General features: G+C 39.9%; 1 long non-coding RNA gene across 1 annotated transcript; it reads left to right on the forward strand.

Moving 5' to 3' along the window:
• On the forward strand, positions 1 to 10,618 carry LOC140528465 (uncharacterized). Its single transcript, XR_011975197.1, has 3 exons — positions 1 to 243; positions 6,962 to 7,109; positions 10,468 to 10,618. It is a non-coding gene; the product is annotated as an uncharacterized lncRNA (long non-coding RNA).
• The last annotated feature ends 14,031 nt before the right edge of the window (positions 10,619 to 24,649 follow it).

Raw genomic sequence — 24,649 nt, forward strand, 5'->3', positions numbered from 1 at the left:
TAAAGAGAGGAAAAGAAGAAAAAAAAACCCAGTGATACCCTATCCTGGGTCGTGAGGGCAGAGGGTTTTCAGGGCAAGAATTCCAGTTGGGATGAACTTTGAAGCTCAACTGAGAAAAATGGCAAGGTGGAGGCCTTTGAAAGCAGAGGCAGCGTGTTTCAGTGGAGAGTGTGTACCGGCTCTGAAACCAAAAGATCTTGGTTCAAATTGTACTACTGCCACTTAGTAGCTATGTAACCTCAGGTAAGTTACTTTTTTTTTGGAGGCAATTGGTGTTAAGTGATTCTCTATGGTCACACAACTTGCAAGTGTCTGAGACGTATTTGAACTCAAGTCTTCCTGTCTCCAGGCCTGGAGCTCTGTCCACTGCTCCACCGAACTGGACCCTAAGTTACTTTTATAATATTAAAAATGGCACAAGTGACTCCATTTTGTTTCTTTCATTACCATTTTGTGAAGACAAGTTTCAGCTGCTTTTAAGACATCTGATTTTAAGTCACAAGTTTACTCCCCCTCTCCAACTGTTACTCCACTACAAGAATAGTCTTCTACCAATATCCTTCACTGAAAAGAAACCTGGTGGTGTCCTAAGCACTTCAAAGTGTTTTTCCTATTTTTCATTCCCTTCAAATCATATATTAACTGGGCAGAAACCAAGAGTTAGGGATTTTGGCTAATGACAGCCTTGAAGTGAGTTTGTTTTGTAGCCAACTCTATTGTTGGTCTGGGTGATACTGGGGTTTTTATTTCAGTATAATACTTTCCCTCTCTGGGCTTCAGTTTCCTTATCTCTATGTAACTATACTAATGAGCACATTTACTATGTGCATGCTCATGGCTGATACCATTTTCTCCAGGGCTTTGGAGCATGCACCAAAACTCCACAACTGACTCCCATTTGCTAACCACGTGATGAAGGACAGGCTTTTTGAATGGCTCACTGTATCCAGAACCAGTGAGCTCCTTGGGCAATCCCCTATTACATATGAAATTGCGAGTAAGCTCCTTTCTGCATCAAAAACCATAATCCTCTTTTTAAGTCTTGGCCAAATTCCTTCTTGAGGGACAAAGAAACAATTAGTTCTTCCTCTTTAAAGCTCCGCAAGGTGAACCAAGAATCTTTCTACCAAATCATTATTCAACCAACAAACATTTAAACTTCTGTTACCAGGTAATGATGATAGGTGCTTAAGAAACAAAAATATAATAAAAGTCCCTGACCTCAAGGCATTTATTCCATGGGTGCCATTTTATTATGTGTTCTGAGATCCTTCACTCCTTTTTCCTTACAGCCTTCTGTTAGTATTGAAAGGTGGGCATTTAAACCACTTCATCTCCTTGCTCTAAAATTCCAGTCTTATTATATATGACTGCTCTTCAGGCAGACTATGGTCTGGCCAAGTTGGTTTTCTTGCCTTTCCTAATATGCAGAACTCCATCCATTTACCTTTGCTCAGGCCATTCCCTATCCCTAGAATTCACTCCCTCCATACCCTCTGCCTCTTAAAATTCCTAGTTTACTTTAAAAATCAGCAGCCAGGTAATGTAGTGGATAGAGCTCCAGACCCAGAGCCAGGAAAACCTGAATTCAAATCCAGTCAAAGACACTAGCTATGTGACCCTAGCAAGTCACTTAATCCTGTTTGCCTTGGTTTCCTCATCCGTAAAATGAGCCGGAGAAGGAAATAGCAAACCACTCTAGTACCTTTGCCAAGAAAACCCTAAATGGGGTCACAAAGAGTTGCACATGACTGAACAACAAAAAGTTACCTTCAGTATGAGGTTTTCTTGATCTCCCCAGCCCACAATGCCTCCAATTACATGGCATTTGAGTATTGTGTAACTTCTAGTCTTTTTTATGTGCATATTTTTCTCATACTTTGACAGTGGATTCTACAAAAGCCTCCAAACTACCTAGGTTCTCTGACTGGAGAAAACTCAAGTCATCACCTCCTTACTGAGAGATAGATGGTCCAAAAATGTTTTATCTTAGTGTGCATGCCTACTTCATATGAAGAAAGTGTTGTTAAATACACAATAGACACATGTGTATCATTTATGGATTACATCTGTAATGGGGATTTGGCATGTCTTTTAAGAGGATAGCTCCATCTTAGATGGTCTAATCAGGTGCCAAAATCCCATTACGCATTGTTACCCTCAAAATGAGGTTTTTTTTCCTTTTCATTTATTTATTTACTTTTAGATTACAACATTCATTTCCACAAAATTTTGAGTTCCAATTTTTCTCCCCATCTCTCCCCTCCCCCACCCATAACACCTTGCATTCTGATTACTCCTTCCCCCAATCTGTCCTCCCTTCTATCACACCCCACTCTCCCCCACCCCATCTTCTCTCTTTTCTTGTAGGGCAAGATAGATTTCTATACCCCATTACCTGTATTTCTTATTTCCCAGTTATATGCAATAATCATTCTCAACATTTGTTTCTAATACTTTGAATTCCAATTTCTCTCCCTTCCTACCTCCTCACCTATCCCTGCTAAAAAGGCAAGCAATTCAATACAGGCTATATATGTGTCATTTTGAAAAAGACTTCCATAATAGTCATGTTGTGTAAGACTAACTATATTTCCCTCCATCCTACCCTTTCCACTCTTTATTCTATTCTCTCATTTGACATTGTCCCTTCCCAAAAGTGTTTACTTCTAGTTATTCCCTTCTCCCATTTGCCCTCCCTTCTATCATCCCCCTCACCCCACTTGTCCCCTTCTCTCCTACTTTCCTGTAGTGTAAGATAGATTTTCATACCAAATTTAGTGAGCATGTTATTCCCTCCTTAAGCCATATGTGAAGAGAATAAGCTTCACTTTTCCCTCTCACCTCCTCCCTTTTCACCTCCTCCATTGAAAAAGATTTTTCTTATCTCTTTTATGAGTGATAATTTGCTCCATTCCATTTCTCCCTTTCTCCTCCCAATATATTCCTCTCTCACGCCTTACTTTTATTTTTTTATAGATATCCCTTCTGATTCAACTCAACCTGTGCTGTGCTGTGCTGTGTGTGTGTGTGTGTGTGTGTGTGTATAATCCCTCCATCTATCCAAATACTGAGAAAAGTCTCAAGAGTTACAAATATTAAATTTCCATGTAGGAATGTAAACAGTTCAGCTTTAGAAAGTCCTTTATGATTTCTCTTTCCTGTTTACCTTTTCATGCTTCTCTTGATTCTTGTGTTTGAAAGCCAAATTTTCTCTTCAGTTCTGGTCTTTTCATCAAGAATACTTGAAAGTCCTCTATATCATTGAATGACCTTTTTTTCCCTTGAAGTATTATACTCAGTTTTGCTGGGTAGGTGATTCTTGGTTTTAATCCTAGTTCTCTTGACTTCTGTAATATCCTATTCCAAGCCCTTCAATCCCTTAATGTAGAAGCTGCCAGATCCTGTGTTATCCTGATTGTATTTCCACACTACTCGAATTGCTTCTTTCTAGCTGCTTGCAAAATATTTTCTCCTTGACCTGGGAACTCTGAAATTTGGCCACAATATTCCTAGGAGCTTCTCTTTTTGGGTCTCTTTCAGGAGGTGATCTGTGGATTCTCTCAATATTTATTTTGCCCTCTAGTTCTAGAATAACAGGGAAGTTTTCCTTGATAATTTCGTGAAAAATGATGTCTAGGATCTTTTTTTGATCAAGGCTTTCAGGCAGTCATAATTTTTAAATTGTCTTTTCTGAATCTATTTTCCAGGTGAGTTGTTTCTCCAATGAGATATTTCACATTATCTTCTATTTTTTCATTCTTTTGGTTTTGTTTTGTAATTTCTTGGTTTATCATAAAGTCATTAGCTTGCCTCAGCTCCACTCTCATTTTTAAAGAACTATTTTCTTCAGTGAGCTTTTGAACCTCCTTTTCCATTTGACTGATTCTACTTTTTAAAACCTTCTTCTCCTCATTGGCTTTTTGGACCTCCTTTTCCAATTGAGTTAGCCTATTTTAAAAGGTATTATTTCCTTTAGCATTTTTGGGGGTCTCCTTTAGCAAGCTGTTGACTCACTTTTCAAGCTTTTCCATGGCCTGAGCCCACTGCATATTCATTTTGGAGGTACTGGATGCAGAAGCCTTGACTTCCTCTGACAGTATGCATTGTTCTTCCTCATCTGAAAGGATGGAAGGAAATACTTGTTCACCAAGAAAGTCACCTTCTATGGTCTTATTTTTTTCCCCTTTTTTGGGCATTTTCCCAGCCAGTTACTTGACTTCTGAATCCTTTGTCAAGAGGAGAGTCCTAGTGCTCCCCCTCAGGATCGTGCTCAGGGTTGAGATTCAGATCAGCTGCTCAATTCCCCCAGGAGCTTTAGGCGGGGGCAGGGCCACCACTCAGGGCTGAGATTTAGATCAGCTGCTCAATTTCCCCAGGGACTTTAAGCTGAGCCATTCCCATGATGGAAGCTGCCACCTGACTCCACCATGTGCTGCTGCCCCACTGCTGCTGCTGCTGCTGCTGCCTGGGGCCCATGCTGGGGTGGGGGACCCTACTCCCCTGTTGCCTAACTGGGAAAGCCCTCTCACTGATCTTTGAAGCTTTCTTTGGTGCTTGTGGGTTGAGGGATCTGAGACCCTCCCTGCTGGGGATTCTGCCCCAGAGGCCTGTTCTGGTCCTGTTCCTCCTGGTGCTGTGTGGCCAGGGCTGGTCTCTGCTCCACTCAGTGTCCCATGGGATAGACCTTTCCTGTCAGCCTTCTAGGTTGCCTTTGACTAGCAATCTCTTTCACTCTGTTGTTCTGTGGCTTCTGTTGCTCTAGAATTTGTTGAGAGTGATTTTTTACAGGTATTTTATGGGCTGCAGGGGAAGAGCTGTAGTATGTGTGTCTTTCTACTCTGCTATCTTGGCTCCACCGCTTGCAAAATGTTAAAAGATCTAGAGGAAGGACTCTAGTGGTATGTCATCACTGAAGGATTGATGAGGGTCTAAGAAGGATGAGAAGGCATGAATCAGTTGTGATCTGCTCCACTAAGAGGAAAATCCACATTGATGAGATCATGGTTCCAGAAAAGTATGGAGGAATAAGAAGTATGTACCTGTTGCTTAATAACAATAAAAATAAAATGATATACAGCTATTGCCAAAAAACAAATACATCTTTTTTTTCAATTGAGAGGTGAGGGATCAGGAATGTGCTGTAAACATTTATCAATTGAGTTTCTGGGGGAAAAGTACGTAGGACACATTTTTTAGTTTAATCTGCATTAAGTTTGTTTCCATCATTTTCTTAAGTCTAGAAATCAACAAGATAGTCAATCAAACTGATTTATAACATTTGCTAATTTCTCAGATGTGGCTAGGCTCACCTGTCTTATTTCCTCAAAGTCTTGAGCATCAGGGCCTCCAATCTCTGAAACAGGAAATTTTCAACTTCAGTTACCAATATCCTTTTAACAAAGAGTTATGTCTCCCTGGACCAAGATCTGGTAGCTAGGTGGCACAGCAGATAGAGCACCAGTCCTAGAGTCAGGGGGACTCATTTTCCTAAGTTCAAATCTGACTTTAGCCACTTACTAGATGTGGACCCTGACCAAGTCAGTTAACTCTGTTTGCCTCAATTTCCTTGTCTGTAAAATGAGCTGGAGAAGGAAATGGCAAACCACTCCAAATATCTTCACCAAGAAAATCCCAAAAGGGGTCATGAAGAGTTGGACACAATTGAAAAATGACAAAATGTTCACACTGAAAATTTCACAGTTGGCTCTTACGAGTGGATGTAAGTTGGCTCCAGCACACCTCTGTGAGTAACTAAAGATAAAGAATGTTGAATACATTGTTCTGTTCACGCATTTCCTTTCTCTGTTTTTCTTTGTTTAAAAGGCAGGGATCAAGTGGAGTTGGGGAGGAGATAGATTGGGAAATGACTATAATGTAAACAATTAAAAAGTTCAAAAGAAATGTGAAGTGTGTGAGTTTAGAGACAACTCTGCTCCAAATGTTTATATGGACTATTTGTGCCCAACCTGTGGTGGAGACTTCTAAGCTCATATTGGTCTGATCAGCCACAGATGGACACACTGTACCTTGACCCTCAACATACTGATGTCATTTTGGTTCCCTTTGAGAATGAAGGACAACAACCAATGACATTAGCAAAACATAAAAAAAATAAACTGAGAAAAATATAGTGATTGGGGAACATCAAAATAAAACTAATTGTCATCTTGGTGATTGGGGTGTTTGGACATCTTCAGGAGCTAGGAATTTATTATCAATTTGGATGAATCCAGAAAGTTTTCTTTTGGATACCTATTCTATTCTACCAATTGATTTTTAATGATGAAATGGAATAATAGGACCTATATGTTAATAGAGTAAATCAAACATTTAAAAAGATAAATGATTTATTTAGTGATAAGCATGGTTTAAGATTTGGAACTGCTTCTGGGCCCAGGCAGTGGGGACACCGTGTCTACTTCATTTCCACAAAAGAGAATTTCTGCTCTGGACCCACACATATGGTCTGAACTGGGTTTTATTCTGAGGGACCCCTGGTGTCTTGACAAAAAAGTTAGGCTCCCTTTTCTCACACTCATTGATTTGTTAAACTTTTACCTTGGTGACTCAGGGATGATTTTCTTAAAGTTTAGGTTTTGGTTCATGTTCACATTCTCCCCAAAGTGGGAGTAGAAAAGTACTCAATATATAACAAGAATTAAGTATGAAAGAGGCATTTATTTCCTATATACAAAACATAAACATCACAAATATGTACTAACAAAGACTTAAAACAGGATTCAGTAACTTAAATTATAACTACCCATGTACCCAGCCAGGAGGTTGATACTTAAAGCTGTTTAAAAGTGAAGTCATTTTCAATACTACTGATAAAGCATTTTACATTTCACCTTGGCTCTGTACTGACCTCTTCAAATTCCATGTTTTCTGGCTAGCCAGGCCAGGGCTTGATTTCCTCTTCTTGTTGGTAGTTCTCTGATGCAAAAATTTCTCCCAGCGACAGCTCTACCCAATGGCACCAGATCCTCCGGACCTCTCACATTCTCAAGATTATTTCCAAGCTTGGACCCCATCCATCTCAATGATGTTTGACCACCTACTCAGGAAGGGAAATACAACATGGGCAAAAATACCTGGAGACACAGGTAAAAGTTCATCTACTTGAGTTCTCCTGATCTAGTTGCCACATGAGAGTAGCCAGGATAAGGTAAAGAGTATTACCCATTGTCTCATTCCCCATTCCTTTACGGGAAATCTAGCAAAAGGGACCACCATTTGCCTCAGGGAAAAGTTGAAAGACAAAAGCTGGGATAGAATCACTCTCTTTTTCAAGGTCCAATGATTGGTTCTTCCTTCATTAATGGGGTGGCTTCATCTTCTCAAAGTGCTTATCCTCTTCAGGGCTAAGTAATGCACATGGTCAGCCAAAAGCAGCAAGGACAGCTTTGTGCATATCCTGTTCAAGCCCCAGTTACAAAAGAATGAAAAGAAACCCATTTATTTATGACTCATTAGCTCATGATGCTGAGGACAAGGACTAGACATTTCATCTTTTTATTTACCACTTAGCATGGTTCCATTTTGCATCCACAAGCTTCACCTCTGATCCCAGTTGACTGTTCCTTATTTATACCACTGCTCCCAAGAACATTAAGGCAAGAGAGTGGTTTGAGCTACTCAGTTCAATTACCCCTATAAGGAAAAACAGCTAAAAGTTCATGTCCTACTGAAGATGGGTCAATAGCATCTCATTCAACAAGGATCTCTTGCTATGTGAACAGAGCCGCAAATAATTCCTTAGTTGATACTGTGCTATGCTTCTACAAATATTGACTTGGAATAATTGAATATATGATCAACAGTTCTCCAGTTCAGAATACTTTTTCATACTTACTGAAGACCAAAGGTAAACAATGAAAGGCCACAAATATTTATTTTATTTATTTTTAGTTTTCAACATTCATTTCCACAAGATTTTGAGTTTCAAATTTTCTCAAAATCTCTCCCCTCCTCCAACCCCAAGACACCATGCATTCTGATTACCTCTTCCCTCAACTTGCCCTCCCTTCTGTTACACCCCTCCTTTCCCTTATTGCCATCTTCTTTCTTTTCTTGTAGGGCAAGATAGATTTCTATACCCCATTACCTGTATTTCTTATTTCCCAGTTGCATGCAAAATCAGCTCTCAACAATTGTTCCTAAAACTCTGAGTTTCAGCTTCTCTCCCTTCCTCCTTCCCCACCTATCTGCAATGAGAAGGCAAGCAATTCAATATAGACTATACATATGTAGTTGTGCAAAAGACTTCCATAATAGTCATGTTGTGAAAGACTAACTATATTTCCCTCTATCCTATCCTGCCCCCTATTTGTTCTTTTCTCTCTTTTGACCTTGTCTGACCCATAAAGTGTTTACTTTTAATTACTCCCTCCTCCCATTTGCTCTCCCTTCTATCATCTCCCCACCCCCCTTATCCCATTCTCCCCTACTTTCCTGTAGTGTAAGATTAATTGTCATACCAAATTGAGTGTGCATGTTATTCCCTCTTTAAGCTAAATGTGATGAGAGTAAGCTTCAATTTTTCCCTTTTACCTGCCCCCTTTTCCCCTCCATTGAAACAGTTTTTTCTTGCCTTTTTTATGAGAGATAATTTGCCCCATTCCATGTCTCCCTTTGTCCTCCCAACAATATATTCCTCTCTCATCTCTTAATTTTATTTTTTAGATATAATCCCTTCCTATTCAACTCACCCTGTGCCCTCTGTCTATATATGTGTATGTATAATCCCTCTAACTACCCAAATACTGAGAAAAGTTTCAAGAGTTACAAATATTATTTTTCCATGTAGGAATGTTAACTGTTCAATTTTAGTAAGTCCCTTATGATTTCTATTTCCTGTTTACCTTTTCATGCTTCTCTTGATTCTTGTGTTTGAAAGTCAAATTTTCTATTCAACTCTGGTCTTTTTATCAACAAGTCTTGAAAGTCCTCTATTTCATTGAATGACCATTCCCCCCCCCCCAAAGTATTGTACTCACTTTTACTGGGTAGGTGATTCTTGGTTTTAATCTTAGTTCCTTTGACTTCTGGAATATTCTATAGCAAGCCCTTCAATCTCTTAATGTAGAAGCTACTATATCTTGTGTTATCCTGATTGTATTTCCACAATACTTGAATTGTTTCTTTCTGGCTGCTTGCAATATTTTGTCCTTGACCTGTGAACTCTGGCATCTGACTACAATATTCCTAGGAGTTTTTCTTTTCCTATCCCTTTCAGGAGGTAATTGGTGAATTCTTTCAATACTTATTTTACCCTCTGGTTCTAGAATATCAGGGTAGTTTTCCTTGATAATTTCATGAAAGATGATGTCTAGGCTCTTTTTTTCATCATGACTTTCAGGTAGTCCCATAATTTTAAAATTGTCTCTCCTGGATCTATTTTCTTGGTCAGTAAAATATCCCCAATGAGATATTTCACATTATCTTCTATTTTTTCAATCTTTTGGTTTTGTTTTGTAATTTCTTGGTTTCTCATAAAGTCATTAGCTTCCACCTGCTCCATTCTAATTTTTAAAGAACTATTTTCTTCAGTGAGCTTTTGAACCTCCTTTTCCATTTGACTGATTCTGCTTTTTAAAGCCTTCTTGTCCCCATGGGCTTTTTGGACCTCTTTTGCCATTTGGGTTAGTTGAGTTAGTCTATTTTTAAAGGTGTTATTTCCTTCAGCATTTTTTTGGGTCTCCTTTAGCAAGCTGTTGACTTGCTTTTCATGGTTTTCTTGCATCATTCTCATTTCTTTTCCCAATTTTTCTCCACCTCTCTTACTTGATTTTCAAAATCCTTTTTGAGCTCTTCCATGGCCTGAGACCATTGCATATTTTATTTAGGAGGTTTTGAATGTAGAAGCCTTGACCTTAATGTCTTCCTCTGATGGTATGTTTTGTTCTTCCTCATCTGAAAGAATGGAAGAAAATATCTTTTCGCCAAGAAAGTAACCTTCTATAGTCTTATTTTTTCCCCTTCTTTGGGCATTTTCCCAGTCAGTTACTTGATTTTTGAGTTCTTTGTCAAGAGGAGGGTATATTCTGGGGACCTGTAAGTTTGCAGTTCCTCCAAACTGGCACAATCAAGGGAGAGAAGTTTACTCCTCTCCTGGTTTGCACTCTGGTCTGGGAGCAACCACAAGTTTCTCTACCCAGGATCTGCAGACAGGATTCCCTGTCCAGACCCTCAATCAACTCCACCAGGCAGTGTTCCTCCTCACTTCAGGAACTGTATAGTGGATGACAGAGTTGCTACTTGGCACGTATACTTGTCACAATGGTATGGCATGGGTCTGACCTCCTCTTGCCCTTGCATGCAGCTTCTTGCTGGAGTGCTAACACATGGGATCATCTTCAACCAACCCATCCCTAGTGTCAGTATAATTCCCTGTCTGGTTCCCTATACTGATCTGGGTTGGATAAATGACTCATTCTTATTTTTTCTGTATTTCCTCATCAGGAATTGATCTACTCCATTTTTCTATGTCTGTTTGGAGGAGTTTGGGGCACCAGAGTTCACCACAGAGCTTCGTACCTTTTTACCATCTTGGCTCTGCCTCCAACATATACACTTTGAAGTTTAATCTATATTATTAATATTTGCTTATGCCTAGACAATCAATAAAGGAATAGCTCAAGTAGTGATTGTAGCAATTACTGATTTCTGAAGTGTAAATGCTCACATTGAAAATTTAACAGTCAGCTCTTACAAGACCATCAGAGCTGACTCCAGCACACCCATAGGTCATAATCATAGTAAACTAGCATTTTTGAAGCAGGTATTATGTGCCAGATATTGTACTGACTGATGAGGATACAAAGAAAGGCAAAAGACAATCTGTTCTCAGGGAATTCCCATTCTAATGGGGGAAGCAACCATGAAAACAACAATATAAAGACAAGCTATAAGCAGGATCAATTGAAGATTCTATAAAGGGAAGGTGCCAAAACAGAAGCAAGGCATTATATTGTGCAGTGCATATAAAGAGTCAATGGGGGGGAGGCGGAGCCAAGATGGCGAAGTAGAAAGATGCACATACACACAGCTCTGAGCCCACAAACCACAGAGCTGCTAGAGGGGACCAAGCCAGGGCGAATTCTGCACCCAGAGACCACGGAGTATTGGAGCGAGGGAGATTTCTGCTCTGGAGAGACCTGCAAACCTCTCGCGGGGGGTCCTTCGCACCGTGGACTGGGCGCCGGGATGGGGAGCAGAGTGCAGCCCTGCCGCGGCCGCGACACTGAGGGGAGGAGATCTGAGAGGGCTACGGGGATGGGATCTCTAGCGGCCACGCGGGTCCCCCCACCCACAGAGGGACCTGCAAACCTCTCGCAAAAGGTCCGTCGCGCTGCAGACGCGGTGCCCAGCCCGGACCTGCGGCGGCCACGGCTCCGAGAGACACGAATCTGGGAGGACTCCAGAGACGGGATCTTCAGTGGCAGCACAAGCCCCCCCACCAACAGGTGACTGACGGGGGTAGGTGAGAGAGTCTCTTTGGCGGGTTGAGAGGGGAGTGGGGTGCTCCCATGGCTCGGGCCCCCCCAGGAGATGGAAGCTGAGAGGCAGCTGCAGACAGGGGCTCCCCAAACAGGCGGGAGCCTAGATCCATTGTGGAAGGTCTATGCATAAACCCCCTGAGGGAACTGAGCCAGAGAGGCGGCCCTGCCCATGACCTCAGCACCTGAACTTAATTTAACACTGAATAACAGCCCTGCCCCCGCCAAAAACTCTAAGGCGGGAAGCAGCATTTGAATCTCAGTCCCCAAACGCTGGCTGGGAGGACCAGGAGGCGAGGTGGGTGTGAGGAGAACATTCAGAGGTCAGGCCACTGGTTGGAAAAAATGCCAAGAAAAGGGAAAAGAAATAAAACTATTGAAGGGTATTTTAGCGGAGAAAAGACACTTCCTCCCTTCCTTTCTGATGGGGAGGAACAATGCTTGCCATCAGGCAAAGACACAGAAATCGAGGATTCTGTGTCCCAGCCCACCCAATGGGCTCGGGCCATGGAAGAGCTCAAGAGGAATTTTGAAAATCAAGTTAGAGAGGTGGAGGAAAGACTGGGAAGGGAAATGAGAGGGATGAGGGAGAAGCATGAAAAGCAGATCAGCTCTCTGCTAAAGGACAATCAAAAAAATCTTGAAGAAATTGCCACCTTGAGAACTAGCCTAACTCAGCTGGCAAGGGAGGTGCAAGGGGCCAATGAGGAGAAGAATGCTTTCAAAAGCAGAATTAACCAAATGGAAAAGGAGATTCAAAAGCTCACTGAAGAAAATAGATCTTTCAAATCTGGAATGGTACGGATGGACGCTAAGGACTTTTCAAGAAAGACAGATATCTCAGAACATACCGCGCGGATTCAAAAAATGGAAGATAATGTGAAATACCTTATCGGAAAAACAACTGACCTGGAAAATAGAATCAGGAGAGACAATGTAAAAATTCTGGGACTACCTGAAAACCATGATCAAAAGAAGAGCCTAGACATCATCTTCCATGAAATTATCAAGGAAAACTGCCCTGAGATTCTAGAACCAGAAGGCAAAATAAATATTCAAGGAATCCGCAGAACACCGCACGAAAGAGATCCAAAAAGAGAAACTCCTAGGAGCATTGTGGCCAAAATCCAGAATTCCCAGGTGAAAGAGAAAATATTGCAAGCAGCTAGAAAGAAACAATTCAAGTACTGTGGAAATACAATCAGGATAGCACAAGATCTGGCACCCTCTACATTGAGGGATAGAAGGGAATGGAATAGGATATTCCAGAAGTCAAAGGAACTAGGACTGAAGCCAAGAATCACCTACCCAGCAAAACTGAGTATAATACTTCAGGAGAAAAAATGGTCTTTCAATGAAATAGAGGACTTTCAAATTTTCCTGGTGAAAAGACCAGAGCTGGAAAGAAAATTTGACTTTCTAACACAAGAATGAAGAAGAACCATGAAAAGGTGAACAGCAAAGAGAAGTCATAAGGGACTTACTAAAGTTGAACTGTTTACATTCCTACATGGAAAGACAATATTTGTAACTCTTGAAACATTTCAGTATCTGGGTACTGGGTGGGAGTACACACATACACACATGCACACACGCACACATACATAGAGACAGAGTGTACAGAGTGAATTGAAGAGGATGGGATCATATCTTAAAAAAAAAAATGAAATCAAGCAGTGAGAGAGAAATATTGGGAGGAGAAAGGGAGAAGTTATATGGGGCAAATTATCTCTCATAAAAGAGGCAAGCAAAAGACCTATTAGTGGTGAGATAAAGAGGTGAGGCAAGAGAAAAACATGAGGTCTACTCTCATCACATTCCACTAAAGGAAAGAATATAATGCACACTCATTTTGATAGGAAAACCTATCTCATAATACAGGAGAGTGGGGGACAGGGGCACAAGAAGGGTGGGGGGGAGGATGGAGGGGAGGGCATGGGGAGGAAAATGCAATACGAGGTCGACACTCATGGGGAGGGAAAGGACCATAAGAAAATAGAAGTAAAGGGGGACAGGATAGGATGGAGGGAAATATAGTTAGTCCTATACAACTCAACTAGTATGGAAATCATTTGCAAAACTAAACAGATATGGCCTATATTGAATTGCCTGTCTTCCAAGGGGAAGGGGTGGAGAGGGAGGGAGCTAAAGAAGTTGGAACTCAAAGTGTTAGGACCAAATGTAATGTTCTTACCACTGGGTAACAAGAAATACAGGTTAAGGGGTCAAGAAAGCTATCTGGCCCTACAGGACAAAAGAGAAGACGGAGACAAGGGCAGGGAGGGAGGATAGAGGAGAGAGCAGATAGGTCACAGGGGCAATCAGAAAGCTCGGGTTTGGGGGGGTGGAGGGGATAAAAGGGGAGAAAATTTGTAACCCAAATTGTGTGAAAATAAATGTTAAAAGTTAAATAAAAAAAAAAAGACAAAAAAAAAAAGAGTCAATGGGAGGCAATCTCAGAAGGGAAGGCACTAACATTGAGGAGGACCTAGGAAAGACTTCTTGCAGAAGGTGGCATTTTAACACTTATTGTTGTTATTTTCTTAAGTTTTGAGTTCCAAATTCCCTCCTTCCCTCCCTTCTCACCTCCTCTGGACAGTAAGCAATTAGATATAGGTTATACAGGTGCAATCATGTAAAACATTTTCATATTAGTCATTTTGTTCAAGAAGACTCAAATAAAAGAAAAAGAATGAAAGAAAGTGAAAATAGCATGCTTTACTCTGTATTTAAATATCAGTTCTTTCTCTGGAGGCAGATAGTATGCTTCATCATTAGTCCTTAGGGCGTGTCTTGGAATATTGTATTGCTGAGAATAGCTAAGTCATTCACAGTTCTTCATACAATGTTGCTCTTATTGAGTACAATGTACTGGTGGTTCTGTTCACTTCACTATGCATCAGTTGAGATAAGTCTTTCCAGCTTTTTCTGAAATCATCCTGCTTGTCATTTCTTATAGCACAATAATATCACATCACAATCGTATATAACAGCTTGTTCAGCCATTCCCCATGTGATGGGCATCTCCTCAATTTCCAATTCTTAGCCACTATAAAAAGAGCTGCTATAAGTATTTTTGCATAAATAGGTCCTTTCCCCCACTTTTTATGATCTCTTTGGTATATAGACCTAGCTAGATCAAAAGGTATGAACAGTTTTATAGCCTTTTGGACATAGTTTCAAATTGCTCTCCAGAGTGGTTGGATGACTTCACAACTCCACCAACAATGCATTAGTGTTCCAGTTTTCCCACATCCCTTCCAACATCCACCATTTTCCATTTTTGTCATATTGTTCAATCTAACATGTATGAGGTGGTACCTCAGAGTTGTTTTAATTTGCATTTCTCAACTCAACTGTGATTTGGAACATTTTTCATGTGATTATAGGTTGCTTTGATTTCTTTGTCTGAAAACTGTTCATATCTTTTGACCATTTATCAGTTGGGCAATGATTTGTATTCTTATAAATTTGACTCAGTTCTCTATGTATTTAAGAAATGAGGTCTTTATCAGAGATACTTGTAAAATGTGGCATTTTAGATGAGATTGAGTGACATGATAATCTTACCATGGAAAAGCTGAAAGTATGTGACATTATAATTGAACATACACATTCCTCAGTTAGGTGGCTCAATGGATAGAATTACAGGCTTGCAGTCGGGAAGAAGTGAGTTCAAATCGAGTCTCGGACACTTTAATAGCTGTGTGATCCTGATCAACTCACTTGTTTGCCTCAGTTTCCTCATCTTTAAGATGGGGATAATAGGAGCACTTCTCAAGGTTGTTGGAAATATAAAATGAGTCATTTGGAAAGTGCTTCATAGCAGGCACTTTATAAATGTAAGCTAATATTATTATTATTACCAAATTTTGGTTATGGGGATTTGGTTCTGTGGGTATGAAAACTCAGTTGTTCAGCTAAGAAAGTTTAGGGCTTTGTAGAACAACCTGACCTATATTGAGTAGTGAATGAGAATATGAATTTTAAAGATTTATATGAGAATTACGACTTTATTTCTGCATTGAGTTTCTAATCTCCTCAATAGTATACATTTGTGAAGTAACTAGGCAGGATTAGGGGTACATGGAATGGAGATGTTCCCTGTGTTAAGTTCACTGGCTCATTTAGGGATCAAACCTGAAACTATGGTCATATTTGTACTATTTTGAAGCAAACTTTAGTTACAGAATTGGTATGGTAGAAAGGTGGGGGACTATAGGAGTAGAATGCTATATACACCATCGGAAATGGTCCCCCATTGGTTGTTTTTCAATGAACTGTTTTTTTATGCCAAGGGAGGGTTCAATGCTTGTGTGTGTGTGTGTGTGTGTGTGTGTGTGTGTGTGTGTGTGTGTGTGTGTGTGTGTGTGTGTGTGTGTGCATAGTGTGGGCATATGTCCATTTGTGTGTGATATCTAGAAATAAGTATGCTGTAAACATAAATAGCATAAATGAAGCCCCTTCTCTGATTTGAAGTCAGAAAACCTGAGTTCCAGTCCTTCATCTGCACCTTGATAGCTGTGTGAAATTGGACAAGTCACCTTATTTCTACGAGCTGCAATTTATTCATTTGTAAGATAAGGAGACTTCACTAAGATTTCTAACATCCTCTCTCCTAAAGTCTACAACTTTAGTTGACTTACTACATCTCTCCTTTCCTCTCTCTCCTCTCTTTTCTCTCTATATGTCTCTCTGTCTGTCTCTTTGTCTCTATGTCTCTGTCTCTGTCTCCTTGTCTGTCTCTTTGTCTCTATGAATCTGTCTCTGTCCCTCTGTCTCTGTCTGTCTTTCCTTACTCTCTCTGACTCTCAGTTTCTCTCTCTGATCTCTCTGTCCCTGAACTCTGCCTCTGTCTCCTTTCTCCCTCCCCCTTCTCCTTCCTCCTCTCTCTGCCCTCATCTCTCTGTCTCTGTCTCTGTGTGTCTCTCTCTGCCTCTTTTCCCTATTGAGAGGGACCTTCCCCATGACCCTCTCCCCTAACCCTAAATGCCCCATTCTACCTTCTCTTTCTTTCTTCCAAGATTCCCAGGCTGAAGTCCCTCATTCAGGCTCTTCTCATCACTACTTTCCAGCCCTTTCCTGTTCACCCAGATCACAGATGGACCTGGGTAAAGTTTACTGAGTTGCATCATCCTTTTGTCTTTGTGTCTACCCAGAATAGGAGGCAGTGGCCTCGAGGTCTCATCAAAGGGACAGAGGCCACCCTTTAACCCTTAGAATACTGACTCATTCCTGGCTATGGGAGTGCTGGCTCTGTTCAGGTCTATCCAGAATTTCGTGTAGGTGAGGGTGGGTCAGTGACCCTCTGGTGAAGTAGAAAAGTTCACTTCCAGTACTATTTGGATTGAGATCTCTGTGGGAAGGCCCTGTGTGGGAAATAATAGGATCAGAGTATTTAGAGTTGTAAAGATTTAAGAGGTTATCTAATCCAACACCCATTTTACAGATTAGTAAACTGAGACCCAGAGGGATCCAGAGACTAGAGGTCCATTTCAACACAGCACCCTGCTTCACTAATACAAAAGTCAAGGCAAGGAATAAGGAATAGCAACAACCCTGGAGTCAGAAGGACCTGAGTTCAAATTCAACCTCAGACACTTGACACTAGCTGTGTGATCCTGGGAGAGTCACTTAATCCCAATTGCCTAGCAAAAAAAAAGGATAAAGGATAGAAATTGGCATCTAGCTTTGGTGGCAGTAATGGGGCACAGATTCTTTTTCTTTTAATTTTATTTTTAGTTTTATTTCATTTCGTTTTGTTTTTTCTTTCTCATGGTTTCCCTCATTCGCTACAATTCCTTTCTGCAACATGACTAATGTGAAAATGTGCTAAGGAATGCATTATAAAGCCCATATCAGACTGCATGCCATTTTGGGGAAGGGGGGGTGAAAGGAAGAACATTTAAGACTTATGGAAGTGAATGTTGACAACCAAAAATAAATTGGAAAAAAATTTTTAAAAATAAATATCTCTCCTCAGAGACTTAAAAGCTATAAGACCCTGAGCAAGCCACTTATCTTCTCTCAGTTTCCTTATCTCTAAAATGAGGAGGTTGGATTCACTGGTCTCTAACAACCCTTCTAACTCTGAATCTATGATCCTATGATCTTAGGATCATTAATTTTCATACAGAGTAGGCAGATGAAGCCAGCACACTGTGGATCCTTTCCCTGAGAGGCTTAAATCACTATGCATTCTCTGTGAGGGGAAGGGAAAAGGCTCATGAGAATGTTCCCCCATGAAGTAACAATATACATATCCCACCTGGCCCAAGCTTTATTAATGCCTATGTCTATATTGTCTATATAATGAATACAGATATTCTCTAAGTAATTGTGTTTGTTATTTTGTATGTCACATATAAGGTGTTTGTATTATTCATGTAGATTATATATGTTTGTGTGGGTTTTTCTTTTTTTTTTTAATTTTATTAATTTTATGTATTTTCCATGTTCCACAATCGCTACCATATAACTTAGATTTCTTTTTCCCTCCTTCTCCCCTACCTTTCTCCTCCCTCCCCAGAATGGCATACTAGGTTCTACACGTACACTCCTATCAAACATATCCCCACCACAGTCGTGCTGCATAGAAGAATTGAAACAAATGGGAGAAATCATATAGCAAACCAAAATGTAATACAAAAGAAAATGATCTGCTACATTCTGCAATTGAATTCTTTCTCTGGATATGGAAGGCATTTTGCCTTAAAAGATTGTTGGGAATTTTTTTTTAAGTCCTTGCATTGCAATGAAGTTCCAAGTCTACCAGATAAAACTCTCACACACTGTGATTGTTGCTGTGCACAAAGTTCTCCTGGTTCTGCTCCTTTTGCTCAGCATCAGATCATATAAGTCTTTCCAGGCCTCTCTGAAGTCTTCCTGTTCATCATTTCTTATAGTACAATAGTATTCAATTGCATTCATATACCGTAACTTATTCAACCATTCCCTAGTTGATGGGCATCCCCTTGATTTCCAGTTCTTGGCCGCCACAAAGAGTGTTGCTATGAATATTTTCGTACATGTGGAACCCTTTCCCATTTTTATGATCTCTTGGGAATATAGTCCTAGAAGCAATATTACTGGGTCAAAGGGTATGCATATTTTTGTAGCCCTTTGGGCATAGTCCCAAATTGTGGGGCACAGCTTCTTCAGATGTACAATTCCGGAATGAACTTCTGGCCCCTGTACCACAAGTTTCTGTAGCTTGCAGTTCCTCACTGCATTGAAACAGTAGGGTAAAGACTCAAGGGAAAGAATCTTAGGGGCCTACGTGGACCACAAGGGGAGCATGAATCAGCAGTGGTGTGGCTGCTAAAAATGATTCAGGATAATCTGGGGAGGCATGAAGATGCATGCATGGCGACTCATTCTTTATACTTAGCACATCACATACCTTGGAGTTCTTTGCTTTGGTTTGGTGAATCACAACCTAAGAAAAAATTGGAGAACATTTGGGGACACAGTGAAGAAAATTAGAGGGATGATAGGTGGTGCAGTGGGGTAGAGTGCTGGGCTTGGAGTCAGGTAGACTTAAATTCAAATCTGGTCTCAGATACTTACCAGTTATGTGACCATGGGCAAGAAACTTAACTTTACAGTTAAATTTCCTCAACTGTAAAATGGTTTGGAGAAGGAAATGGCAAATCACTACAGTATCTTTGCCAAGAAACTCCAAATGTGGTCATGAAGAGTTGGACATAACTGAAATGAATGATGATGATCAGAGGAGTGTTCTGTAACAAAAAATCAATGATATAGACATTGTTTAGTCTGCATAGCAGAAAGCCCACAGGCTAGGTAGGAATATTTGTCTTTCTGAACTAGAAATACCAGGATGAACGAAAGGTTCTCATATAATTCAATTCAATTCAATAAACATTTATGAAATGCTTTCTCTGTACCAGACACTGTGCTAAGCATTGAGGATACAAAAAGAGACAAAAGATATTCCCTGCCCTCTAGGAGCTAACAATTTAATGGCATAAAGTAATATAATACAATATGCTATGCTATATATTCAAATAGAGAAAGGTGACTGCTCTCTGAAGTGGTCTCTGTCGAATTATTTCCATATTGTACTGTATTACTGTATTCTTCATTTTCAAGAAATTTTTTTCTGTACCTAAGCAAAATTCTTTGTTTTGTTGTCAAACATGAATTCATTTTCTCTCCCCAATGAGTAGAATAGTAATGAATAATTCATTGGAAATTTTGAGGTGTCATAAGGAAACTGATCTGGACTTGTGATTTCATGAGTGTAAGGTAGCTAAACCATCCAGCAGATAAAGCTCTGGACTTGGAGTTAGGAAAACCTGAGTTCAAATCATGCCTCAGATACTTAACTAGCTGTGTGACCCTCTCTCTGCTTCAGTTTGCTCACCTGTTGTGGTGTCCAACTCTCCATGAGGCCATTGGGAGTTTTCTTGGCAAAGATACTAGAGGGTTTGCCATTTCCTTCTCCAACTCATTTTACAGTTGAGGAAACCAAGGCAAACAGAGGTAAGTGACTTACCAAGATCACACAACTAGAAAGTGTCTGAGGCTGGATTTGAGCTCAGATCCTCCTAACTTCAGGCCTTGCACTCTATCCACTGTGCCACCTAGCTTCCCCTTCCTCATCTCACTAGAGTTGATGTGAGGATCAAGTGAGTTAGTATGCAAAAAAATACGCTTTGCAGAACTTTAAAAAGTATATGAATACTAAATATTATTATCATCAGTGTGAGGAACTCCAGATGAAGATATTCCCTTCACATGCTGATGGCAACTTCTCTGCCACTTTACAAAAGATCTGCTTGGGGCATTGAGAGGTCAAGAGACTAACCAAAGGTCACTCAGTCAATATATGTCCAGGACATCTCTATACGAGACAGAATTATCTCATCAAGAAGTGTGGAGGCAAGTAGACACAAATTTCTAAATTTCATTACAAACGTGTTAGCCTAAGATCTAGATGGAAGGGTATAATACCAATACAATATTCACTATAACCCACTATGAATATGCATGCATGTTTCTAGGATAAATTCACAAAATATAATAAACTCACTTCCTCAAAGATAAAACAAAAATATTTATTTGTGACATAATTAGAATGCCAGGAGGTAAGATTTATCATTAATCTGGGGAGCGTCAACATCTTAAACCTTCTTTCTGTCAGGCCTCCCCACAAAAATAAGTTCCCTTAGACAAATTGTTCCATCTACCCTCTCACAGCTTGCTTATCTCTTTCTGTTTTGCCTGCTCTCACTCTCTGCTCATGTTGTCTCTTTGTCCTCCTTGGGCAAGCTCTTCCCAGTCTGAACTCCATGTGATCCAGTCTCCATTTGATCACAGGCTGCATGTTAGGTCTCTTAATGTGCAAGGAATATCTTCCTATTCTATTAACATTACAGACAGTAGGGGGAAGTAGGCTTTTTGCCACCAAATTCTTGGAGTTTTCTTTTGTTTTCAAGGAAAAGATTAAAGACTTTGCTCCCAAGAACCTACTGAATATTCCCAACTGGTACATCCTGCAGGCATCTTAAATTCAACATATGCAGAATAGAAATCTTTTTCTCTTTACCTAAAGCTATCCTTCCTTCTAAAAGTTCCTATTTCAGTTAAGGATATCATCATCTTTTTCACCATTCTTAGTTCTTCACTTTCATTCATCACTTTCATACTCCATTGTCAAGACTTGCCAATTCTAGCTTCTCCACATCTCTTGCCTTTGTAGACTTCTTTCCCCTCCTGCCCAAATCACCCTGGTCATCTCTTACCTGGATCATTGCAGAAGTCTCCTAATTGATCTCCCTGAATTCAATACCTCTCTTTCCCTCCAATGCATTCTTCATGGAACTGATAAATTGATTATTACTAAAGTGAAGTTCTAGCCTGCTCTCGAAGCCTCAGTGGCTCCCTATTCCCTCAGAGATAAACTATGAACTCCTCCACTTGGCATTAAAGCCTTTTACAAACCAGCTACAACCAATCTTTCCATGCCGATTTCGCATTTCTTCCCCTCATGTACTCTGGGCTCCAGCCAGACTGTTCTACTTGCAGTCCCTTATGCATAAAATTTTAACTACCTTGCACTTTATTTTGCATTAGTCTTTTTACTTTACAGAGTTTATTTTACATGCCTATATGTTCTCCCTCTTTTCTGCTGTCTTTTGGAAGCTGGAGCTCCCTTGAAGTTTCCGCTCAAGTGCTATTAGGCTTCAGGAGACCTTTTCTGATGCTCCCAGTTGTTAATGCTCTACTTTTTATAAATCATCTTGTATATAGCCTGTGTTAATGTGTCTGCGAACATATTGTATCTTTTCTGTATAATGTAAGCTTCTTAAGGTCAAGAAATACCTCACTTTCGTATAGGTATTCCCAGCACCTAGCATAGTCTAGAATATAATAAGTACTTGAAAAATGCTTGATGCGTTCATTACTCAATTCAACAAACATTTATTATTTATTATGTGCAAATCATACAGAGGATACAACAATGAAAAAAGACACTGCCCCTGCCTTCAAGGAGCTAGTAAGAACAAGATATTTGCACAATTAATTGCAACACAAATTAGAATAGTCCTAAGGAGAGGACCCAACAAAGTGCTATGAGAGAACAGGAGAGGTTTCATGGAGGAGATGGCACATGAGCTCGATACTGTCAACCTGGAAGTTTGGTTAAAGGAGGCAAATACGCTGGGCAATATGTTAATGCATATTGTTCATTCCCTTTGAGCTAGTCTAAGCTAGTGGACAAGGAGTCGAAACCTAAGTTCTGACTGACTGATACAAGAATGACTTAAATCTGTTTTAGGACAATCCCAGGATGTCTGTGTCCTTCAGATTTATGGTCTCTATATGTGTTTAACTATACCATGAGAAAGGAATTTTCTTAATTGAATAAATTGCAAACACAGTGAGATAAGACAATTGACAAGGTAGAGTCAGTTGGAAATTATGATCCCAAGACGTCTGTTTTTCTCTGTCTCTACATATCAAGATAAGAAGAATTCCACCACTCTGGCTGCAGGCATCCTGTCATAAACAGGTCTTTGAAGTTGCTGACACAGGAAAGGGCATTTTTAGAGCAAAACAAAGCAATCTGATTGATTAGTTCAGGTTTTGGCACTTATTAAAGTCGAAATATGATATTAACTGATTATCATTTCCTCCTCTTGGTCAAAGACAAGCTGCAGGTAATGCTGTAGACCAAGGAAGGTATGAAAAAACCTCTCTCTTCCTTAGAAGTGGAGGGTAGTTCTAAAAATGCTTATTTAGGTAGATTCAGGTTTTTCCCAACCACTTCCTGAAATACGGGCAACTAAAGATGAGATCAAGCTCTTTGTTAGATTGAGTCTGCCTCATCGAATGAGTGAGGAGATGAGAGAAGGAGTTGATCTTTCCCTGTGGTTAGACATCCCGAGAGATGGACAGCTACTGCAAAGCAACTGTAAAAAGTTGCAGGCAGCAAGGGGGATCAAGTAGGGAGAACAATGGGAATATAGAGTAACTAAGTAAAAATAAGCTAAAGCTACCAAAGATAAAAGCAACCACTTGTGGTTATGTAAGGGGCTTGGGTAGGGAGGTAGCTATTCTTCACCCAGGTCTGGTCCAGACTCTTGGGAAAACTGTCTATGTCTGATGTCCTTTTCAGGCCCCTTCGAAACAGGAGGGCAAGGTCTCCTATGAACTCAGATGTCCACTCAGGAGCAGAGGCAACAGATGTGACAGATAAATCCAAGAGTCCATATCCACAAGTTGGGCAGCTATGGGAGTAGTTCAGACAGACATGACAGGGGCTCCCAGAAAATATGGTCTGATAATTGAGAGGAAATAGCACAACATAGCTAACATGGCTAAAGGGACATAGAAATGGTTCAGTTTCCCATACATGCAGGGCTAGGTTCCAAACAACACAGTAAAGTTTTTCTCACAATTAGGTTAAAGTTGAAAGCTATTCATATTCTTGTATCCCATTATAGTAACTCAGAGATGTTCCAATTTCCATCTGTTTAATAGATGAAGGCAGGGGCAGTGTCTTTTTTCATTGTTGTACCCTCTGTATGATTTGCACATAATAAATAATAAATGTTTGTTGAATTGAGTAATGAACTTATCAATGATTAGAGAAATTTACTATAAAAGAAAAAGAGGGATAATGTCATATATCTTAACAGAAACAAAGAACTTCCTTAGCTCTGTTTGATTCCAGGCATGAGTCATCTGACAGCCAATCAGGTGGTCACTAGATGCTGAAAGCAGGGTTTAGGAGTAATCAGATGGGAAATTTTCCTTTTCTCAGAAAGGAAATAGCACATTTGGGAAATAGAGTTAGGAAGATCCTACCTAGGCCATGTCCAAGGTCCAACCTTCCCAGGCATTCACCTTTATTAGTTTTCAGTCTGCAGTACATGTCAATTGGTTTTATGATAACTAAACATATTCCTGCAATCAGACCTTAAAACAATAATAAATTGCAGTCCTATAAAGTCTTAAATAGCAAATAAATATTGACTGGTATACTTCAAATAGGGCCATCTCAAATTTGATTGAATGATTAATTATCAAATCAAGTTACATAATTTTCCTGTCTTCTTAAAATACTTCCTCACACTTTCTAAACATATTTAAACCATCCGAAACTGATCCAGAGTAACTATCTTAGGGACCAGAAGGGTTTGGATGACCCCCATTTGTTCCCAGAGCTTCTTATCTGCTTCCTATATTTTTAATCAGCCTTTTTATTTTTGTCTTTCTAAATCTCCAGGTTCCATTATTCAGATTAATCAACTTTCTTTTACATTTTGACTATAAGAACAAGATAGCTAATAAGTTATTACTCTTTACTAACATAACTGTCTGTAACAGAATTCCACTCCAGTTTAAACAAAGCAAAGAGGTAAATGCTAACCTCACAGACTGATGGATTTATGTCTTTGTTTCACAAACTTGTTTATCCTTCTCTAATTATACTGACTCTAGAAGAATGAAGTACTTCAGGAATTAAATCTTTTACATATGATAAGTTCAAGCACAAATTTTAACTCTTGCTTAGGCTACAGAATGACTACAAATTCAGATCAAAACAGCAAGATCTCTTCTGCTTTACAATTCATTACATTAATTTAGCAATAAATTATCTTGCAAGTGAA

The sequence above is a fragment of the Notamacropus eugenii genome, chromosome 1, assembly GCF_028372415.1.
Source record: "Notamacropus eugenii isolate mMacEug1 chromosome 1, mMacEug1.pri_v2, whole genome shotgun sequence".
Classification (NCBI taxonomy): domain Eukaryota; kingdom Metazoa; phylum Chordata; class Mammalia; order Diprotodontia; family Macropodidae; genus Notamacropus; species Notamacropus eugenii.